Consider the following 15,591-nt stretch of genomic DNA (forward strand, 5'->3'; position numbering starts at 1 on the left):
GAATGCGCTCTATTGATAGTTTCACAGATTCCTGCACAAGGGAAGCTTTATGGTCCGTTTAAAAGGATTCCATTAATCTGACAGTTGGTCTCTGAGTTTTTAACATCACAATCAGCCACAAAGAAGTTGGGCAATCTGCGTTTTACAAAATATAATAATTTGGCCGCTCAATCCACCACTGTTTGTGGGGACGCTGCTGTGCGCAATTGGCTGACGTGTTTGGCCCACAAAATATGCAATCCATTCACTTTTCAGTATACTCGGTGAATCGCTTTGGGACGTCTCGAAGACGTGATAAGGCGCAAGAGTTGTCATTCTGATAAACAGTCAACAGTCCAGAAAAAATCAGAAATGTAAAAATATACACTTTAAATCGCACCACTCCTCCAAGTACGTCTCTCAGGCAAGTATGGTGTCCAGAGCGAATGTTCACCAATACCTGTGTAAAGTCCAGGGGTTTAAATAAAGCAAATTCCCTTTTTTTTTGTGTGGATCTGCTCATGCTTGTCCTTGTCTCCAGGCCCGCAGGCCCTTTAGCAACCCCCAAGCCGACTCTTATCAGTCTCCCCCACACGCCCAAGTGAGGAATGGGGCCCAGCTGACAGTTAAACTCAGCAACACCGAGTTGAAAAAGTCTGTGATATGCAGCGGCTTCAACATCCATTTAAACAGCTGTTGCTGTGTTAGCCATATCTGCAGCTTACTCACTTACGTAAACTGCTGAGGGTTAACTGGAGCCTGAAAGAGATTTGCTTTCAGACCAGCAGCAAGAGCCAGAACTTATCTGCGAGCAGTTATATTTAGCTGCCCCTCAAGCCGCGCTTCCCGCCACTACGGCCCCAAACTCTGGAATGCTCTTCCTCTATCCCTCCGCCTTGCCCTTTCCTTCCCCCTTCTTCAGATTGCGCCTGAGGTCTTCCCTCCCCGACCGTGCCTACAGTCACCTCCCCACTTCTTCCCGCCTCGGCTCCGTGCTCCGCCACCGTCGAGCACTCTGGAACGCTACCCTGAACGCGTGAGGGGGCGCTATATAAACGCAAGTTGTTGGTGCATCGCAACACGGAAAAAACCTGGGCTGTAACTTCCTCAAACACAAAATCACGTCTCGTATTATTCAATATTAGCAATAGAGTCACATCGTGTGGTTCACAGTCCTGGGACACTTGTGAAACCCACAGGGGCGGAGTTTCACAAATCCTGTGCACGCGTTTGGGGAAAACTGTATTGTTTTGAATTCCTGTTAACAGCTTCCAGCTGACTGACTCCCGAAAAAATAACGGCAGTTTCAGACAGAACTCTAAATTCAAGCCTCCTGACTGGAGAATTTCCTCTGGTGGGGGAATCCAAAACAAGGGGGCATAGTCTTAAAATTAGAACCAGGCCGTTTAAGAGCGAAATCAGGAAGCATTTTTTCGCTCAAAGGGTGTTAGAGATCTGGAATTCTCTCCCCCAAAAAGGCCGTGGATGCTGGATCCGTCCACACCTTCAAGAGTGAGGTTGATAAGATTTTTGGTAGGTCAGGGTATTAAGGGATATGGGGAGAAAGGTGGGAAATTGGAACTGAAAGGATTAGTTGAGGTACACATCAGCCGTGATCTAATTAAATGGCGGAACAGGCTCGAACGTTTTACAGGCAAACAGCTGATCTGCACCAGTAAAATCCAACAAACAATGAGATAAGCAGTCGGTTAATTTGTTTTGGGTGGAGTTGAATGAGGAGGGAATACAAGCTGGATAAGTGGGAGGAAACCGTGAAATAATGGTGTCGGGGGCCTCATGTCAACAGAAATTACCTTCATTATAATGAGTAACAGCTGCTCCACTCTGTTGGCAAGGAGACAGAAATAGCTTGTTTTCTGGAGGGGAAATAACTCTTGAGTGGACCTGGCTTAGTTAGTGGCACTCTCGCCTCGTCACAGGCTGTGGGTTTAACTCCTACATCAGGGACTTGGTACTTACTCGTTGTCCACCCTGATGCTCCAGCGCAGTGCTGGAGGACAGCGGCATTGTCAGAGGTGAAACGATGAGAAGTTAAACTGAGGTCCCGTCTGCCTGTTCAGGTTGGAGGGTAAAGATCCACGGCACTATTCGAGGAGGGAATTTCTCTCTCTCCCGGTGTCCTGACCAACAAACAAACCCCCAAGTAAATTTTGACACTCACTGTTTGTGGGACACTGTTGTGCTGCTATGTTTCGCCCACGCTATATCAAATGCAGAGATTATTATGAATAGTAATCCTTGCATTTGAAATGGCACCTCATCGCGTCTTCGAGCGCTTCACAGGATACACTGTAAAATGAATTGACTGTATATTTTGTGGGCAAAACGCAGCAGCCGATTGCACACAATAGCATCCCACAAACAGTCGTGGATTTAGTGACCAAATAATTTTTTTTTTTAAAAAAATTTTTTTGAAGGGTTTATTACCGCCTGAAAAGTGATCCGGCAATCGACTAACAGCCAGGTTCCTACTTGCTGCTAGGTAAGCAGAGGCGTGTGGAGTAAGGAAATTTCCCAACGTTTCGCCCTGCCCGGGAATCAAACCCGGGTCCTCTCGCTTTTCTGAAATCGGAGCAGAAATATGGCAGCTACAGTATGTAATGCTGCAACAGCCTCCTCGCAAAATAGGCATCCTTCCGCTGCCTTAGAAAATCTGTACCGAAAGAAAATGCAGCACTTCCTCATGTGCATTTGTGCTGTGGTCTTTAGGAGAGAGTTTATTGAAGTCCACACACCCTCCTCTGATGCAGATCACCCATCGTGACACTGCAGCATTTCGCAACAGGTTCAAGGAACCAATAGAGCCTCGTTGCCCCTCGTTGTAGGAGTGCGGCAATTATCCGGAATTGAGATTGGGAAATAACCCTTACCTATTTTTCAGCACATTTAACATTAAAGCGACACCAGCACTTCACAGGCCATTGCTGTCAAGTGTAGTGACTGTTTATTTGTTCCAAACACACAGGTAATTGGTATTATCCTGTGAAGCACTTTGAGACGTCTCGACGACACTATATCAAATGCAAGGATTAATATTATTATCATTGTGTAATATTATCATTCTGTCTATTTTCGAATCGTGCCACGGGACGTTTAATATCTATCTGAAGAGGCAGATAAGACCTTGGTTTTACGTCTTATTCAAATGACAGCACCTCTGATAATGCAACACCCCAACGTCCCCAAACCCCAGCAATGCATTAGAGTGTCAGCCCAGAATGTGAGCTGGACACATCGATTGACTGTTTTTTTTTAAATAAGGCGCAATAAAAAAATCCTTGCATTTGATATAGCGCTCTTCACGTCCGGAGGACGTCCCAAAGCGCTTCACAGAACACACTGTAATGATCTGTATATTTATTGCGCACAGCAATGTCCACAGCAGTCTAGGTTGAAAATTACCAATTTATTATTGTTTTGGGTTTTGGAGGGATTATTATTAGGCCCTGTGTGGAGTAAGGAAACTGCCCTGTGCAATAGCAAATGCAGAACACTGAGCAAGGAGTCAAGAAAACAATTGTGGAAAGGTAATTATTCTGATGATTTAAAACCGCAACAAGGCTTCACATTCCCTCTCTATTCATTAGAAGGTTCTACAGGTAGCGATTGAAGAAAATATGATAAATCCTACAGGGCAACCTGTCTGTTGTTAACTAGTTTGAAATCTATTGCATTACAGTGAAGCAGAAACGAGAAACCTTCTCACTGAAACGTAGACACAGACACAATTGCTAAGCAAAATGCACCAGGGATGGTGGCTGGAAGCTCCGAGGCTTCTTGGCTGCATTGCTGCTAACACCACAGTGAGATCAGGATTCCCAAAACAAGAGTCCATTAAGATTTAAAGAGTCAGTCTGGCTCAGGAGATAGCGCTCTTGTTTCTGAGTCAGAATGTTGTGGGTTCAAGGCCAACATCAGGATCTGAGCTCATATTATAATAACAATAATTCTTGCATTTGATATCGCTCCTTATCACGTCGTTGAGACCTCTCAAAGCGCAAGTCCTCTCAGCACAAATCCACATTAGGAAAGTGCTGCATTTTCTTTCACAGAATGACCTCCTTCTGTGGTGCAACATATTCCCCAAATAGAATCGGTCACTCACTTCATGACTGCTTGGGGGATATTGCCGGGCTGTCTGTTTCGCCCACAAAATATGCAGTCAATTCACTTTACAGTATATAGTGTGAAGCGCTTTGAGATCGTCTCAAAGACGTGATAAGGCGCTGTATCAAAATGCAAGGATTTAAATATTTTCTTGTTTCTCTCTGTCACTTAAAGAAAAACAGGAGTTTCTCACAGTGTGAGGAGTAGTTGGGGTGGAGGGGGGAAGAGAATTAAACCTCCTGACAGACAATCATCCTGAGGCAGATTTTTTTTTAATGCTTTCAGCTGACATATTGTGACAATGAATTAAACCTTTTGTATTTCAGTAGTTTAGCTCCACATATGACAGAGTAGCTTTATCTGCAATGTTAACCTCAGGCAACACTTTTTAGTACATTCAGTGACAAAACAGATTGGGGAAAACTGACTTCCTTTTCTATTCTTTTATCTTCTCTTTTTTATTAAAAAAAATAAATCTAATCTACTGCAATATGTAGTCTTTTGGCTTTCAGTATCAAGTGCCTGAAAAGGGCTTTTCATAACAGGGCGTAATTGGCTGGGGGGGGTTTTGGGGGGAGGGCGGAGAAGGGGTGTCCTGATAACTTCTTTCCTCCTCCCTCTTTTACTGAGATATGAACCCACATACACAAGAGGCCACGGTTCAGACTTTGGTTTTGAGATCAGAAATATATTGTTGCCTCGCATTCTGTTTTAGTTCAGTCAGAAATGCTCAGGTGGGGGTTAGCTAGCTTCAATCTTGGATTATAATTGGTAGTTCGATCAGGTGAAGGTTTCTTCTGCTTGTATTGAAATAACTGGTAGATACTATAAGCCTGATGAGAATCAGCTGAATTGTAGTATTTATATCCAAGCATGACATGTGTATTAGTAATATTAATAATAATCCTTGCATTTGTTATAGCACCTTATTTGATATAGTCGTCTTCTAGATGTCTCAAAGCAAATTGTACAGGGCCGTTGGTATAATAACTCTGGATAAAATGTTATTGGAAAATGTCAGCATATTGTGGCTTGAAGAGTTAAATTGGTTCAGAAGAAATGTGTTTATTACTGCTGCAGCTCTTTTAGTAGTTGTTGCTGTGACTGCACTCACTGTTTTAATCAGAATCAGCTCCTGGGTACCGTCCTGCCCGGCCTCGGCCTGTAAGCAACTCTCGGGCTGGTGAGAACGCGCAGATTTAATAACGTGATAAGGAGCTTTCAAATGCAAGGATTCTTATTATTTGCACAGACCAACCAGGGATTAACAACAAATAGAATAGTGGCCTTTACGCACCACAGCATCGGCCGCCTTGTGATTTATGATTCAGTCGCAACACGTAAGAGCGACTTAACACAACAACAACAACGCGCTTATATCGCACCCTCCACGCAGGGTAGCGTCTCGGAGCCCTGAACGGTGGCGATGCCTGACAGCACAGAAGAGTAAAAGAGGTGGTTGGCAAAGAGGTGATCAGAATGCCCAACCGTCAAAGGTGAATGTTCAGAGAACAGCATTCGGTCACGGCATTAGTCCCTATCCCCGGAGAGGCTTCGCATCTACAATTCTTACAACACCGCCGATCAGTATCGCTTAACCGTTCCCCTCAACTCCGCGCATCACTCCCCGAAGCGCAGGCGGTTATTTTCAAGCGATATTTGGGAGTCAGCGCTGCCACTAATTTCCCATTGGAGACGGGTTGGACTCTGAAGCCCCGCTGGAGATTTTTTTAGCCGCGACGCAAGAGTACGGCGCCTCTCAGTAGCACGGCGCCATTCGTGCAGCGCCGTTCCGTGTCGGGAGGGCGTCCCAAGGCGTTGGGGCGGTGAGGGATTTGCACCCGAGCCGGCGGTTGGGATCAGGAGGGGTGGAAGGAGAGAGGGAGGGAGGGAGGGAGGGAGGGGAGGGGAGGACACACACCCCACACACACCCCCCACACCCCCCTCCTCCCCACCCAACACCCCCACACACCCCCACACACACCCACACCCCCTCCCCCCCAACACCCCCCACACACCCCCACACCACCCCTCCCCCACCCCCCACACACACACACCCCCCACACACACACACACCCCCACACACACACACAAACACACCCCCACACCCCCTCCCACCCCTCCCCACCACACACACACCCCCACACCCCCTCCCCACACCCTAACACCCACACACACACCCCCCCCTCCCCACCCCCCCCCAACACACACCCCTCCACCCCCCCACACACACACACCCCCCCACACACACCCCCCCCCTCCCCCACCCCCCCCCAACACACACCCCTCCACCCCCAACACACACCCCCTCCACCCCCCACACCACACACCCCCCCACACACACCCCACCCCTCCCCCACCCCCCCCCAACACACACCCCTCCACCCCCCCCAACACACACCCCTCCACCCCCCACACACACACACCCCCCCACACCCCCCCCCTCCCCCACCCCCCCAACACACACCCCTCCACCCCCCCCACACACACACCCCCCCTCCCCCACCCCACCCCCCCCCCCCCCCCCGCACACCCTAAACCCCCCAACCCCCACCCCACACACACACACCCCCCCCACATCCTAACCGGCCCCCCCCCCGCACCCCCACCCCACAATCTAACACCCCCCCCCACCCCACACCCTAACCGCCCCTCCGCTCTCCCCCCCCCCACCCCCCACCCTCCCCCCCGCGCAGCTGCTCCCGGATCAGCCACTGAGACGGTTTAGAGCCGGGACGCAATCCACACGAGCCGGCGGTGGGCTTGGACGGTGGGGGAGAGAGGGGTGGGGGGTGTGTGTGTGTGCGTGTGTGGGGGGGGGGGGGGGTGTAGCCAGGAATGTCTCCGACCCCCGACCATCAGTAAACAGACGGAGGGCTGAAGCTGTACTCCGTCGCTTCAGGATGTCGCTCTGTGCGAAAAGTGCTACGCAGATAAATGCAAATGTCCTGGACGAGAGTTAGCTTTCTCCAGTTGAACGTCGACGAGACGAGACGAGAGGCTCTCCTGCTCGGCTCCAGTCAACATACGGTCAATTCACTTCACGGGGTATCCTGTGAAGCGCCTTCAGACGTCTCGAAGACGTGATGAGACGCTCCATCAAATGCCGGGACTATCATTGTTATCATTGTCATTATCATGACAATATTTTATTGTCTCGCCCACAAATGTACGGTCAATTCGCTTTACGCTCTGTTCTGTGAAGCGCTTTGAGACGTCGAGAAGGCGTGAAAAAGCGCTACGCCAAACGCGAGGATTATTATTAATTATTATTATTATTATCTTAGCGTTCAAATGAATTCATTTTCTGCTGTAATCGAGTCCAGTGGAGCAATGGAGCCGAGCGCGGGGAGGACGGTCAGGGTGAAGATAAGCAGGGGCCACCCCACCCCTGCTGGCTCCTGACACCCGCTCTATCTCTGTGTTTAAGGCCAGTGTCCTGGGCGCTGAGGGTGTTGTGTAACAGGGTGTGGTCTCTGCTCACAGCTGATACCCAATGTCACAGCCTTTCACTCGTTCACTCACCCAAACTTGTTTTTTTCGGGCCAACAGCCGGGCGTCTGTCACGTGCGGAAACCCACCGCCGTTGCTTAAGAGTCTCCGAACCAAGCTGGGAATTCCATGCCTCCCGGAGATAGATTGTTGGAATGGGATGCACCCCAGAGCGTTCGTGCCACGAAACCCAGCGTGGTGTCACCCTCCTCCCGTCCGGTGGCCAGGCTGGTCAAGCCTGGTTCCTTCCCAGTGCGTGTCCTGATGTTTGTTGGTCCTGGTCTGTATCAGCTGAACTCAGCCGACGAGAGAGCCTCTCTGCTCAGTATGTCACCCTGAGTCAGGAACAGGAATTAGGGAAGAGGTGGATGGTTTGCGTCGCTGAGCTGAGCTGAGCAAGGCTTCCCCCAAATAGCAGCAAAGCATTCATTATCTGCCATGAAAATAATAATCATAAACCTTGCATTTGACCCAGCGCCTCATCACGGCGTTAAGCAGTCTCAAAGCGCTTCACAGGATATACTGTAAAGTGAATTGACTGTATATTGTGTGGGCGAACATGGGCACAGCAGTGTCCCGCAAACAATCGTGGATTGAGAGACCAATTTTTTTTGCAGCAATTATTACCCCAGGTATGGGAGAATGGGACGAGTTGGTGGCACGATGGGCCGAATGGTTTTCATCTGTGCTGTAAGGTCCTACGATTCTATGACAGTGCTCACTCACTCACACCGTATCCTCGAGACATCTAAATACTTGTATCGAATACAATTAAGTACAGTACGACTAAATACAATTATCATCATTCTTCCACATGTTTCAGTTGTTGATCAGTACACAGTGGTGGGGGGGAGAAATACCATGGGGGTAATATGAATTTGTGGACACCCTGTAGGTCAAACACACCCGTGTTAGCGACAACAATCCAAACTCTCTTTTCCATCGGGATTTCCACCAAAGGAAATGTTGTCCTTTACAACAGTTTACATTACATAGCACCTGTCCTGTTGGGGTGTCTCAACGCCTTGGGACGTCCTCCCGACGTGAAAGGTGCTCTATAAATGGAATCTTGTTATTGTTGTTGTTGTGTGTGTGTAGGTGTGGTGGGATGGGGGGGGGGGGAGGGGGGGGGAAGGTGACTGAAAGCGCAATCAAAGAGGTAAGTCTTGAGACGGGTTTTAAAAGTGAAGAGGGAAGGAGGTGAGGTGAAGGGGTTGCAGAGGTGGGAAGGCTGAAAGCTCGCCTGCCGATGGTGGGGCGGAGGGTGGGGGATGTGAAGTGAATCAGGCCGATGCCTGCTGAGCGGAGGGAGAGGACGGGGCGGTGGGGGTTACAACTTGCATCTATACAGCGCCCTTCACGCAGGGTAGCATCCCGGAGGCTTCAAGAGGTTACAGGGGGTCGTGGAGGGATCTGAACATAAGGACGAGGATCTTTCAATCCGCTCAGGGGATGGGGAGCCGGCGAAGCCGGGCGAGGGTGGAGGTGATAGACTGGCTGAGCCTGATGCGGATGAGGGTACGGGCGGCAGAGTTCTGGATAGTCCACAACCTGGGTAGGGCTGGGGCTCAGTCTCTTATCCAGTCACCAATAAACCAAGTCATTACTGATCCACCCAAATACCAGAGCCTGGAGACCGGAGATTAAAAGCAAAGATCGTTACTATAATTGCATATTAATATACATAATACAATAATAATTCTTGCATTTAATATAGCGCCTCATCACATCTTCAAGACGTCTCAAAGAGCTTCACAGAACACACTGTAAAGGGATTTGACCGTATATTTTGTGGGCGAAACACGGCAGCCAATTGCGCACAGCAATTGAGGATAATTCCTCTATCACTCCGACTTCCCCCTTCTACCTCTTCGGCCATACCTACGGTTCCCCCCTCCTCCCTTCCTCCGGTTCAGCGTTGGCCACTGTCAAGCCCTCTGGGACGCTACCCTGCTTGAGGGGGCGCTATATAAATGCGAGTTATGGTTGAGGTCCCGTCTGCCCATTCAGGTGATATTAAAGATCCAGTTGCACTATTCGAAAAGAGAATACAATATAAAATAACATTTGTATAGCACCTTTCATGTCAGGAGGACATCCCAAGGCGCTGGTTTAGAGAAGGGGTTTCTCTCTCCCAGTGTCTGATGTGGGGTTTGAACCTCAAACCCTCTGACTCAAGAGTCAAGAGCACTACCAACTGAATGCTGGACAGACAGCATAGAAGGAGCTCTGTTCTGTCTCTAACCCTGACGTGGGAGTGTGGACGGACAGTGCAGAGGGAGCTTTACCGTGCCTCTAACCTGTGCTGGCGCTGACCTGGGAGTACTTGATGCTGAAACTGGTGTTTAAATTGAACGAGTCTTTCACTCCCGACACTGACATCCATCCTTGCCTTTGAGGAGCACAAACCACCTTGTTTAGTGAAACCTGTAACGGGAAACCCGGTAAACAAATGAGATTCTCAGAAGCCGTGTTTTTCCTGGAAACTCTCTGCTCACCGTCTGTGCGGCTGATAGAGGACACAGGGGCGGCCACGCACTGATAGGCGACACGTGCAGCTCTTTATCGTTCAGCTCATCCCCGGCACATTGACAGAAACACAGCCCCCACCCTGTCCTCCGCCCAAACCACAAGCAAAGGCCCCCCTCCCACCCCGCCCGCCCCAGCTCGCTGTAAGCCTGGGAGTGGGCACCAGCCGTGCAATGGTTAAAGAGATGAGCTGAGATGGGGTGGCACGTGTATGCAAATGAAGGCAGCCCAAGATAACTGCAGCCGAGGGGAAGCCACTCAGTTACTGAGAAGGATTCAGAGCGAGAGAGAGTGTGCGTGTGATTGTGTGGGTGTGAGAGAGAGATTTGCGCGAGTGACATAAGCGCAAATAATAATAATCCTCGCGTTTAATTACGTCTTCGAGACGTCTCAACGCGCTTCACAGAAGTATACTGCAAGGTGAACTGTATATTTTGTGGCTAAACAGCGGTGAGTGGACTTGAAACAAGCGGTGTGTGCGCGCGCGAGTGATGTGTGTGAGGGGCGAGTGTGTGTGGTTTGGGTCGGTCTCGCTCTGGGCAGGGCTAACTCGTGTTCTTGCCCAATCTTTCCGTGCTTTGCTTTCACTCCCATGACGGATGTTATGTAACCCCTTTTTTTTGATGTTTTTTTTAGAAAAAAGCAACAGAAGTTTTATTGCCAGCTGGTATCCCACTCCAGGGCCTGAACGTGGCTCACAGTAACCCTCGCTGGGGAATCGGCAAACTCACCACCGCCGGGAACATGGGGACATCCATCCCCAACGAGAGAGACAGAGAGAAACAGAGAGAGAGTGTGAAAGAGTGAGAGTGGAGGTGACTTGTGTGTGTCACATGTGGCCACAGTCTGCCGGTGGCTCTGGGCTTGGGTGACGTGTTCTAGAAAGAATGTCCCGACTGTGAGAGTCACAGCAGAGATCGATTGGGTTGAGATCATGGATGCGAGTTAAGAGATGTGTGTTAGAATGGGGTTACAGTAGAGAGCTCCAGTGGGGGAGCGAGCACTATCACAGACATGATGGGGAGGGAGCAGGGAATGGGACAAGAGTAAAGAGCTTCAGTGGCGGAGCAAGCCCCCAAAACAGGTCAGCCCGGGGGCTCAGAGCAAGGGCTTCGGTCATGGCGAGCAGCTTTTCATTTCGGTTATTTAGGGACTGAACTGATCCACTTTCACTTCTCTTTTCCAGCTCGATGCTCGAGACGTCTGTTTAAACTTCACAGACCCACCACCCACCCAGAGCAGAGCGGAGAGACAGACAGGCAGGACAGCACAGAGCAGGTCAGGAGCTGGGGGGTGGGGGGGGGGGGGTGGAAGAGACTGTTTCCCCTTCCTCCGGTTCACACATAGCAAGAGTGGGCAGGGTGGGGGTAGTTTCAGCCTCAGAGCAACACTTCACATGAGGGGGGCGGCAGTGGAATGGGAGAAGGCCGAAGAGTATAACGTAATGGGTCTCCAACACCTGTGGAACATTACGCCAAGCAGAGTGTGGAGGAGCGGAGAGCGTGAGTGAGGAGGAAAGACTGGTCTGTGACTGACTGAGTGTGTGTTTCACTGTGTGTCTGACTGACTGACTGACTGACTGACTGACTGACCGGGGTCCTGGGTTGTGGCCGTGCCTTGTGCTCTGGGCTGGATATCATCATATATTGTAAGTTCACAATTCAGACACTACAGTATAGATGATGTACTACACAGGGCTACACATCTCCAGCCGCACACAACGCAGCCCTGGGCTCCAGCGCTCAACCGTTATCTGTGATCGACATTTATCCAGGCTCTTGGTAGATAAGCAGACAGTGTGGTTAAACGGACATCACTCAGAATGCACATTGGCATCAACTAAAACATTGTTCCATTGGGGATACTTGTTGCTATATTGCCACACTTGACAGCTCCTGCTCTCTCCCTATTTCTCTCTCGTTTTCTACTTCTAGAATGTCTCTCACCCGCAGTGTAAAATATAAAACCCTTTTTGCTGAGCTGACAGTGTGCTGGCGAGGTGTGCTTAGTGTGCATCGGAGCCTTTGCCGATATATGGTCATGTGGACAAATTGCAATTAGAAGACTGAGACTGGGGTGTAATCAGGAACTGCTGCCTTCTGTTTAAAACCATAAACTTCTGCAGATATTCTACAGAAATCTTCCTTCACCAGGACCGACCTCTGCTCAAAAGAGAAGCTCACGAAGGGAAGTGGCGCACACACACACACACACACAAACAGCAACTGCTCTTTGTGCAGAACATTCTGAGGAGGTTCTGAAAGCTTGACCGGGTTGTGTTAACCGTCCCATCTCTCCGTCTGCTCTCTCTCTGCGTCTCCGCACTTGGAATACCAGACCCAGCCGCCTCTGGGGGTGTCGATCAAACCGTTACCATTACTTGTATAAGTACTGGTAAGGGTTACATTGCTGCCTCCGATCTCATCACCACAAGCCGGGGAGCAAGAGAGAGAGGGAAGCGCTTTGGGTGGAAATCCAGGTAAGGCTTGGGAGAGATCCCAGAGTGAGCAGGAGGTCCCTGAGCCCAGACCCTGCCATAACAACTACAACAACAACCTGCATTTATATTAGCGCATTGCTGTGGCCGGATCTTGAGGGAAGTTTTTCAGGGGGTACGGAACGGGGATGAGGTGGGATTGAACGATCGGTGAATGTTTGGGAGGATTCTCAGAGGTCAGGGAGTGGGGGTCTCTGCAGGACATGAACTGAGTTGGCTTTGTCTGTCTCTCTCCCGCCCCCCCCCCCCCCCCTCGCAGGCTACGAGGGGTTTGTGGAAGGAGAAGGCGCTGCGTGGGCTGAACGCCCCTTTATCTCATTCTCTCGCTTTACGTTCCAACCACTGCCTCGGGTACGAGATAAAGAGAAGTTGCTTTTTATCAGCAGGTTTTTGGTCAGTGGTTTCTGAGTTTGTGTTCATGCTTAATCCCATCTCTCTCTCTTTCGCTCTGTCTCTCCACTCGAAACAGACCGTCAAGACTCTGGGGGGTGTCAATCAAACCGTTACCATTACTTGTATTAAGTACTGGTAAGGGTTATATTGCTGCCTCCGATCTCGTCACCACAAACCGGGAAGCGAGCGAGGAGACGCAAACGAGCAAGGGAGACCGGGAGGGCTTCAAGATGATTGTGGTTTGTACACACAGTCACGTAGACGGTCTCATACACGGCCAATCCCACCTCAGAGACTTCCTTATCCTTATTCACCTGACTGCGAGGTGAAATTTCAATGCTCTGCTCACCTCCTAAAGAACCCCACACACTGCGCATTCCTGTGGCACACAAGAGCGTACACTCCCTACTCCTACCCACACACACACACACGTACTGTGACACATCAACACACATAACCCTGGACGCATGTGTACTCACAACACAGCAATGATGAAACCTCTTCACTGACTGCGAGATTGTGTCATTCTTATTATTAATAAAAGTGGCCTCAGTCACACCGAGTATATTTCTCTATGTGTTATTCATTGTTTATCAACCACTGATGTGTGGGGAAAAGAGCAGCTGATGTGAGAACTTAAGTGGTTAAAGTAAAATGTTTTAAACTTCTGCTTGCTTAACTTTGCCCATGAACAACACTCACTCTCATTTCTGCTCAACCATATTCTGTGAAGCGGCTTCGAGATTTATTCGATAAGAAAGGCGGGGTATAAGTCCAAGTTATTGTCAAATTAGAATGATTCGGTCAAATTCAATTGAGCAATTCGACACCAGAGCACAGCAGGTTTCTTTTTTTTTTGCTAGAGTTTTCCTGCCGGTCAGCTGGGTCGCTCCGTCAAGTGTTTCACTTCCACATTCTCCTTCTCCTTTTTTCTCTGACTGCAGAATTGTTTCGTTGGTGCGAATTCTGTGTCGGCCACTGGGGGTGAGGTAGGGGGAAGGGGGGGGGGGGGAGGGGAGGTGGTGGTGTTTGCGGAAGGAATAATCAGTTGCTTTCAGGAGAAGGCACAGGGAAGAAAGTTAGTGCAACTACAACAAATAATAGTTGTATAGCGGTGTTCATGTTGGAAAGATGTCCCAGGGCGTTGGACAATCAGGGGTTTCGGACCCGAGCTGGCAGTTAGGGGTCACGAAGGCAAGTTGAAGGGGAAGAGGAAGAGACTTGAAGGAGTGAAAATAAACAAGTGTAATTCAGGTTATAATTTCCCGTTATTCATAACGTAAAATGAATGGCATTGCAGCTATTCATTTACAAGTACAGAAGAATAAATGTGCAACACTGCACTTTATCGATCTAACAGAACGAGCTGCAGTGTTGGTGATCAGGCCAGCTCGCTGTCAGGGATGTGGGTTGTGCGCCAAAGGAGGGAGTTGGCCGCTGGGAGTTAATTATGCAATGTGATTTTATTTACTTTCCCCGTTTCAATGTTAACAGACACTTAAATAGAACTGGCCATCTGTGAGCCTGGCAGGAACAAGAGGCGTCTTGTTTTAGACCCGACTGAATATGGGTGGAGAAAAAGACAACTTTGTCTGTGGGGTGTGGGGAGAACGGCTTTCTGAATGTTTCATGCGCTCGGGCCCTTTAAATGATCCGCCTCTCTCGGCAGCTGGGGTTGGGAGAGTGTCTGCTGCCTCAGCATCCAGACAAAGAACATCAGTGTCACAGCACTGCGCTGCCTGAAGACTCAACTGCCTCCAACCGACTCTTTAAAGAGTTAGTCAGGAGATCTTACAGAGCAGACGACACTCAAATAAGGAGCTGGGCTTTGTGAGGTGTGGCCGCAGATTTCCCATACTGTTCCATTCCATCTCTCACTCATATGTATATTTCGCTTCCTCTTAAATGCATCTGTACCATCTGATCCAACCACTGCTTTGGGCAGAGAGTTCCGCAATCACACGAGCCTCGGCATGAAGTAGTTCCTCCTAACTTGTCTTTTAGATCTGCAGTTGCTATGCTATATCTGTGCCCTGTTTACGGATTCCACAATCAGTGGCAACTGCGTATTAATGTAAACCTTATCAAACCCTCGTCAAATTTTAAACAACTCGATTAGGTCCCCTTTTAATTGTCTGCTCCAGCATAAAAAGGCCCAACCTATCCAGTCTATCCTGGTAACAGTAACCTGCCAGCCCTTGGAGACTGCAGCAGCTCAAGCTAATTATCAGCTAACGGAGCAGAGTGGGCGCCTGCTGAGAAGTTCAGCGCCGCACTGAGCCAGGGGGCTCTTCCCTGCTGGGTGAGGAGTCAGAACATTTGATCCTTCTCTGGTTCCCAGCCATGGAAGATCAAAGACTCTGAGCCTTTGGAGACTAGATGTGCTGGTTGATAAGCGCACAGTGAAAATTACTGCAGTAGCGATTCTCTACAGCACACTTTATACATCTAGTGCACTGGTTAGAGGGTTCCAGTGTGACACCTACTGGTGGAATCTATCTACCCTGTCGTTTCGGATTAAGTGGTGGACACTGCTGCTGTGTGTGTAATAATGATAAAATAATAATCCTTG

At 49.4% G+C, this 15,591-nt stretch overlaps 1 long non-coding RNA gene across 1 annotated transcript; it reads left to right on the forward strand.

Moving 5' to 3' along the window:
- Positions 1-11,430: 11,430 nt before the first annotated feature.
- Positions 11,431-13,586, forward strand: LOC103180596. The gene is made up of 2 exons (XR_488122.2): positions 11,431-12,608; positions 13,096-13,586. It is a non-coding gene; the product is annotated as an uncharacterized LOC103180596 (long non-coding RNA).
- Positions 13,587-15,591: the final 2,005 nt, after the last annotated feature.

Source organism: Callorhinchus milii, unplaced genomic scaffold (genome assembly GCF_018977255.1).
Source record: "Callorhinchus milii isolate IMCB2004 unplaced genomic scaffold, IMCB_Cmil_1.0 Scaffold10, whole genome shotgun sequence".
Lineage (NCBI taxonomy): Eukaryota > Metazoa > Chordata > Chondrichthyes > Chimaeriformes > Callorhinchidae > Callorhinchus > Callorhinchus milii.